We start from the raw sequence: 7,703 nt of genomic DNA, 5'->3' as shown, positions 1-7,703 counted from the left end.
CAGATATCTGGGGCCAACCCTTTTTCCTTGTTGACCTTACTTCTTGCATTCTCACAGTTCCTCAGTGGTCACCATTGCGGGCAGGGGATGGCAGCATCTGCTGGATCACAGTTTTGGGAGCCCTCATTCACATTTGGAGGCCAGAAATCAATCACTGATGGCTTTGACATTTCTTGTTGGTTAACATGGCAGAAGACATGTTCATTTCACACTGCCCTGCCAAGTACTTCGAAGCCCTACCCCGGTCCTACTGCAATACTGGTGGTCCCAAGAGTTTTACAGAAACCAATCATTAAAAATAATAATAACAAGCAATTACGAAGACAAATCAAAATGCCTCAGTGACTACATGTCCAACTCAAACTTTATTTAAATGTTATCTTTTCCTCCTGCTGCTAAAGCTTTATTTCACTCAAACTTGAATGATGAATCTTCCATACTGAAGTATCTTTGTTGCCTAATTAATTCAAAGGAAAAAAAAAAAAGGACTAGTAAGGAAAAATATAGGATTTAACACACCTTTTAATTTGTTTTAACTATTTAAGGTTTATTTTTTTTCCTTTTTTTTAATTAATTTTATTTTATTTTTAAACTTTACATAATTGTGTTAGTTTTGCCAAATATCAAAATGAATCCGCCACAGGTATTTAAGGTTTAAAAATTGCTTAAAGTTTTTTATTTCTTTTTTTTTTTGAAATTGATATAGAACAATTTAATTATCACCATAGAATTCCACAACAATAGGAAAACATTATCTGAATTGAACACCCTAATGGCAAACCACTGTAAAATGTTTTCAGCTGTATCTGGGGCAGAGGGCCTAGTGATTATCTTCGATGCACCCCAACTTTCTTCATGAGAAGGTCAGAAGTACACTGGTTTGTTTTATTGCACCATCCATTAGGTGATCTAAGTTGCTTTTCCTCTGGCAGGGACTTTATGTGTCAGAAGGGCATTATGCTTGACCTCCAAATTTGGCCCACAATTTACTGATGAGCTTCATAACCTTTGAGTTACCCTGATATTTTGACATATTTTCAGGGTTCTGGGTTACATCCTCGGAGAAGGCAATGGCACCCCACTCCAGTACTCTTGCTTGGAAAATCCCATGGACCGAGGAACCTGGTAGGCTGCAGTCCATGGGGTCGCTGAGGGTCAGACACGACTGAGCGACTTCACTTTCACTTTTCACTTTCATGCATTGGAGAAGGAAATGGCAACCCACTCCAGTGTTCTTGCCTGGAGAATCCCAGGGATGGCAGAGCCTGGCGGGCTGCCGTCTATGGAGTCGGACATGACTGAAGCGACTTAGCAGCAGGGTTACATCCTGGAAGGCCACCATAACTTCTGGGTCCTGCATGGCTGCAAGGACCTCTGGGTCACTAAAAATTTCTTTCATCCAGGCATTCATGGCATTCCAGGCATGCCCCCCTCCCATTCCATGCATTCCTCCAGGAAAATTACCAGGAATTCCCCCAGGAGAGCCACCTGGAAAAGAACCATACTGAGCTCCTGATTGTCCCCTGGCTTCTTCCTCCCTCTGTGCTCTCTCAAGTTCTTCCCAAGCCTTCTTAACCCTTTCTGTTCTTTTTTTGATCTCTCACTCTTTGGGCTTTTTGCTCATACTTTCTCCAGTATCAGCAATTTTCTGGGCCTTTGGGTCAACTTCCATCAGCACTGCACTAGCATCTTCATAATCTAGCTTACAGGAAGAGGCAAGATCACTGGCAGCTTCTTTCTGATGGCCCAGAAGTCTGTGTGCTTTCCCTCACTACATGTATGGCTGAGCTGCATCCAGATTTATTTCAATAACTCTTCCACAGGCTTGGATGGCAGCATTTCCCTTCTGTAATTTGATGAAGACACTGGTTCTCTTGGCATACAGAATGGCCACACAAGGGGTTAGCTTGACGGCATCTTTAAATGACTCATTGGCATTCTGTGGCTCACCATCATTTAGAGCATCAATGGCAGCCACTTATTATTTTTTTTTTAATCATTTGCCTGATCCATCATCTCCTTAGTTATCTCTACATTTTTATCTCCCATTTCTTGAGGAGCATTATGGTCTGGTTCAACCACACCATCATTATCAAATTCTAGATCACTTTCCTCAGTTGATGGTTTTGTTGCAGGAAGGCGGATCATTTGTATCATTTTTTATATTCCACATATAAATGATACTGTAATAATACTTGGCATTCTTTGTCTAATTTACCTCATTAGTATGATAATCTCCAGGTTTATCTATGTTGCTGCAGATGGCATTATCTCATTCTTTCTAACTATAAAGAAATCTGAGCACCAAAGAATTCAAGCTTTTGAACTGTGGAGAAGACTCTTGAGAATCCCTTAGACAGCAAGAAGATCCAACCAGTCCATCATAAAGGAAATCAGTCCTGAATATTCAAGGAAGGACTGATGCTGAAGCTGAAACTCTAGTACTTTGACCACCTGATGCTAAGAACTGATTCATCTGAAAAGACCCTGATGTTGGGAATGATTGAAGACAGGGGGAGAAGGGGACAACAGAGGATGAGATGGTTGGATGGCATCACTGACTCAATGGACATGAGTTTGAGTAAGCTCCAGGAGTTGGTAATGGACAGGGAAGCCTAGCATGCTGCATTCCATGTGGTTCATCTGAGCGACTGAACTGAACTGAACTTAATGACTTAATAATATTCCACTGTATACTATGTACCACATCTTCTTTCTTCATTCATCTAGATGGACATTTACGTAGCTTCCATGTCTTGGCTACTGTAAATAGTGCTGCCATGAACATTGAAGTACCTGGATCTTTTTGAATTATTGTTTCTACTTTTTTTTTTTTTTTTTTTGATGTATACATGCTAAGTTGCTTTAATCGTATCTGACTCTTTGTGGCCCTGTGGACTATAGCCCACAAGACTCCTTTGTACAAGGAGTTCTCCAGGCAAGAATATTGGAATGGACTGCCATGCCCTTCTTCAGGGGATCCTCCTGACCCAGGAATCTTTGATGTATACCCAGGGGTAAAATTGCTGGGTCATGTGGTAACTCTGTTTTTAGCTTTCTGAGAAACCTCCCTACTGTTTTCCATAGTGGCTGTACCAACTTACTTTCCCACAAATAGTGTACTATGTTTCCCTTTTCTCTGCATCCTTGCTAAAGTCCTCTAAATTGTAGATATTTTAATGATAGTCATTTTGACAGGTGTGAGGTGGTATTTTATTGTGGTTTTGATTATATTTCTCTAATGCTTAGTGGTGTTAAGCATCTTTTGTGTGCCTATTATCCACTTGTATATCTTTTTTGGAAAAATGTCTACTTGGGTCTTCTGTCCATCTTTTAATTGGTTTTTTTTTATATTAAGTTGTATGAGCTATTTATATATTTTTGATATAAACTTCTTACCAGTCATATCATTTACAAATATTTTCTCCCATTCAGTAGATGTCTTTCTGTTTTGTCCATGGTTTCCTTTGCTGTTCAAAAGTTTTAAAGTTTAATTATGCCCTATTTTTTTTATTTTTGCTTTTGTTTCCTTTGCTTTAGGAAGCAGATCCCAAAAAAATATTACTACAATTTATTGCAGAGAGTGTTATGCCCATGTTTCTTTCTAGGGCTTGTATGGTTTGCAGCCTTAGATTTAAGTCTTTAATCCACTTTCAGTTTATTTTTACATAAGGTGTTAGAAAATGTCCTAATTTCATTCTTTCACGCGTAGCTCTGCATGTGCCAGTCTTTAAATATACAAAGTGACTGTATTCAGTGAGTGGCAGCCAGCTGTTCACAGACACAGATGTGCATGGGTGTGTGCATGTTAAGTTGCTTCAGTCGTGTCTGACTCTTTGTGACCCTGTGGACTGTAGCCTGCCAGGCTCCTCTGACCATGGGATTTTCAAGGCAAGAATACTGGAATGGGTAGCCATGCCCTCCTCCAGGGGATCTTTCACAAGATAAAATGGGTTTAAACTAAGTTAGAAGGGACTTAATTTTGGAATATTTCTTATAAGCAATGAAGCTAAGTTATTGAATAAATCTTCTTTTAAAAGAGATGAGTTTCTCCTCTATTTTTAGAGGGCTTTGCATGTTGCTACTGTAAAAGACACACTAATTATGTCTCTTCAGGGCTCTTTTCACAACTTTATATTATCAAAACTTCAGTAGGTGGGACTATCCCAAAGCAAATTTTTCCTTCCTTTATAACTTCTCATTTACCCCACCTAACAAAGCCATCTGCAACTTTTACATCTGTGAGAAAATTTTAATACAGCAATAAAGCCTTCTGTGAACTAACTTTGTTACTGACACAGATGGGATTCTAAATTCTGAATAACCATTCAAAGAAAAAAAATTAGCTGCACAAAAAGAAATAGATATAAGCTATCATTACTGATATTTTTAGTACAAAGTCTTTCCTCAAAATAATTTAGCTTCAATTACTTGTTTCTAAAGGGTTACATTTTTAGACTTTGGCATTTAGTCCAATTCTGTACAATTTTGAATCACAGAAAAAAGTAGGTGTATCAAGTGACTGGTATGTTGTAAAAATTGTTTTCTAAGATTCAAGGAACAGGTTGATTGAATAGCTTTTTCAGATAGATGTAAAAATCTTTGAATCCCTATTCTGTCACAGCTTTCCTCATAAAAATGACAATAATCTGAACAGATTTCTAAACTAAATTATGCAGAATCATCCATGTCAAGTAACCCTTATTTATTTTATTTATGGTATATAAAATCAGAGTGGCAGGGTTAGGCTCACAGTATAAACAAAGACATCTAGGTTAATTCCTTTGCCTGATTGTTACTCACTAGAACCCTGATTCGGAGAAGGCAATGGCAACCCACTCCAGTACTCTTGCCTGGAAAATCCCATGGGCAGAGGAGCCTGGAAGGCTGCCGTCTATGGGGTCGCACAGAGTCAGAAACAACTGAAGCGACTTAGCAGCAACAGCAGCAGCAGATCCCTGATTAGATGCCAGGCCCCTTGGTTCCCAGGTTAACACAGTTTTTAGTAAATCAGGCTTCTTCTAACCTTTAAGTATATGTCTCCTATAACTAGTTCACCAACGTTGGGTAAAGTCTCTTAAATCAGGGGTCCCTAGCCTCTAATATCTAATGCCTAATGATCTAGGGTGAGGTGGATGTAAATTGGATTAAATGCCAAAGTCTAATAACAGAAATAAAGTCCACAATCAATGTAATGTACTTGAATCATCCCCAAATTATCGCCACCCCCAGTCCAAAGAAAAATTGCCTTCCATGAAACAGGTCCTTTGTGCAAAAAAGGTTGCAGAACGCTGTCTCACATGAATATGTAGCCAAAATAACCATGAAGAAAGGTTCCCTGAGAAGGTTTCAACACTTGCCTTTTAACCTATGTGTAAGGCAGGAATTGGAGAAAGCAATGGCACCCCAGCAGCAGCAAGGCAGGAATAGACACAGATGTGGCCTATCATAGAACAGACTTGTGGTCACAGAGAGAGAAGAAATGAGTGAGACGAGCTGAGAGAGTAACACTGACATATGTAGACCACCATGTGTGAAGTAGATAACTAGCGGGAAGCTGCTGTATAACACAGGGAGCTCAGCTGAGTGCTCTGTGATGACCTAGAGGAGTGAGATAGACGGTGTGGGGGAGAGGCTCAGGAGGGAGGGGACACACACACACACACACACACACACACACTTATGACTGATTCATGTTGTCCTAAGGCAGAAACCAATACAACTTTGTAAAGCAATTATCCTCCAGTTAATTTTTTTTTAATTCTTGCCTTTTAATACTCATTGTTCCTTTTGAATCCAAACAGGTTGTCTCTGAAAGTATTCTTCCCATAATTATTGGTCTTCAAAGTGTACCTATTTTGAAATCAATACTTAATAGCTGAAAAATATTCCTAATAAATTGTCTTATGAGGAGAAACATTATACAACAAAATGTAAACATGCAAACACACAGAGAACACTTCTCTGAAGAAAGAAAGCAAACAAAAATATTAACCATGCCCTTCTCTGAGTGATCATGTTTTGAGTAGTTTCTTCCCTACTTCCTTGCTTAGCTATAATTTTTAAAATCCAACAGTAAGCATATTGCTTTATTGAGGCAAAAGAAATTAAAAGGCTCCTAAGTCAATTTTCTCGTACTTTTGATTGGGAACATAATTTAAAGTGAGAATACTTGAGAACTCCTTAGCATTTTGTCGTTCAGATCTAGAGCAGCAGTGAATAGCCAGTACTTGATGCTATCAGACAGCCTACCTAATTGTGAAAATTATCCTAAACACATTTTACAGTGAAATAACTTGGTTTTTAATACTACTTAAAACACCTTCAAATATTAACACCTTAGTGTCTAAAACACTATTCAAATTTGACATTTGGTATATTAGATAATCTGAATTAAAAGCACCACATTCTGAGAGAAGTTTTGATTTTTATTGGGGCAAAAGTAGCCTAATTTAAAAAAAAAATCCATTCTTAGTTTGCAATGTATAATTACAATTCCTATTGTATAAATGTCTTTAATTTGCCTCTAAGACTGTAATTACTATTTCATGATCTATTCAAATGGTTCAATCAACACTTTCACTAAGGAGGTAAAATCATGGAAATAAATCCAATGCATAAAAAGAACATAAAATATTATATTTACTTATAGTACTGGTTGAACATATTTTAGGAATAGATATCCTTTTAAGCTCTCTTGGTTTATCAGTATATAATCAATCACCCTTAAGACCTATGACAACTTCTTTAAATCTAACCTCACTTTTAATCACTAATATAAGTCCTCTTACTGGTATTTGGTTTTCAGGATCAGACAATGTACCAGAATCTTGTTTAAAGTGGCTTTTTATATTCTTGAAGCAAATCATAGGTTTAACTCCATTTGAATGGCCCCTACTTTGCCTAAAATCATTGAGGCTAGAAAGATTTTTATAACAGTTTATTAAAGAACTCCAAATTAAACTCTGCCAATTATTAACAATTAATTATTAATAGTAAAAAATATAGGTACTTTTTTCCTCTGGAACCCAAACCTTTAACCCTATACCCTTTTTATCTGATTTAATCTTCTTCCCATTAATCATTCTTATTATTTTCTGAATTGTTCTCTTTTGTATCTTTTCCAATTGAGTTTTTCTGAAATTATTTCTCTGTTATCATCACCATAGCCCAGCTGTGGAGAGGGCTTCATATGATTGGAATTCTTAGGCCTCTTGGGTGTCTTGCTAAGGAATGAATGCCTAAAATCCCACTCCTCCATTTCCATTCCATTTGACTCTTTTAAAACTGTTCACTTTGTAATCTAGAGAGTGTTGAAGGTAGGGAAGGAGGGAGAAGTAAATTTTCCCAATAGAGTAGAAATACTTAAGGAATGAATTTGAGGAATTCAGTCTCCCAGCATAATGTTGGTTTGGGGCCCGATATCAAGATGATATCTAGGAATATGAATATCTGGGCCAAATGAGATATCAGCATGCATTTGGATCATGAATAAACAACCTTTCTCCAAACTGGTCACTGTTGGCTACATCAGTGAAAGGCTTGTCAAAGATTACAAAATTAGTCTCTGACACCTATTGGCCAGCTATCTTCTTACACACACACACACACAAACACGCACGCACGCACACACACACCCCACCCGTGTGTAGAGAACTCTCCTATTTGTTGGGCCTCACAGGAGAGGCCCTGAGGAAAGATTT

The 7,703-nt window shown here is 37.9% G+C and overlaps 1 pseudogene; it reads right to left on the bottom strand.

Annotated features, from left to right (window-relative positions):
- Positions 1 to 955: 955 nt before the first annotated feature.
- LOC100137965 (hsc70-interacting protein-like) lies at positions 956 to 7,116 on the bottom strand (annotated as a pseudogene).
- Between the last annotated feature and the right edge of the window lie 587 nt (positions 7,117 to 7,703).

This window comes from Bos taurus, chromosome 1 (genome assembly GCF_002263795.3).
Source record: "Bos taurus isolate L1 Dominette 01449 registration number 42190680 breed Hereford chromosome 1, ARS-UCD2.0, whole genome shotgun sequence".
In the NCBI taxonomy this organism is placed as follows: domain Eukaryota; kingdom Metazoa; phylum Chordata; class Mammalia; order Artiodactyla; family Bovidae; genus Bos; species Bos taurus.
The sequence above is the reverse complement of the archived record's forward strand: the minus strand, read 5'-3'. Positions and strand labels throughout refer to the sequence as shown.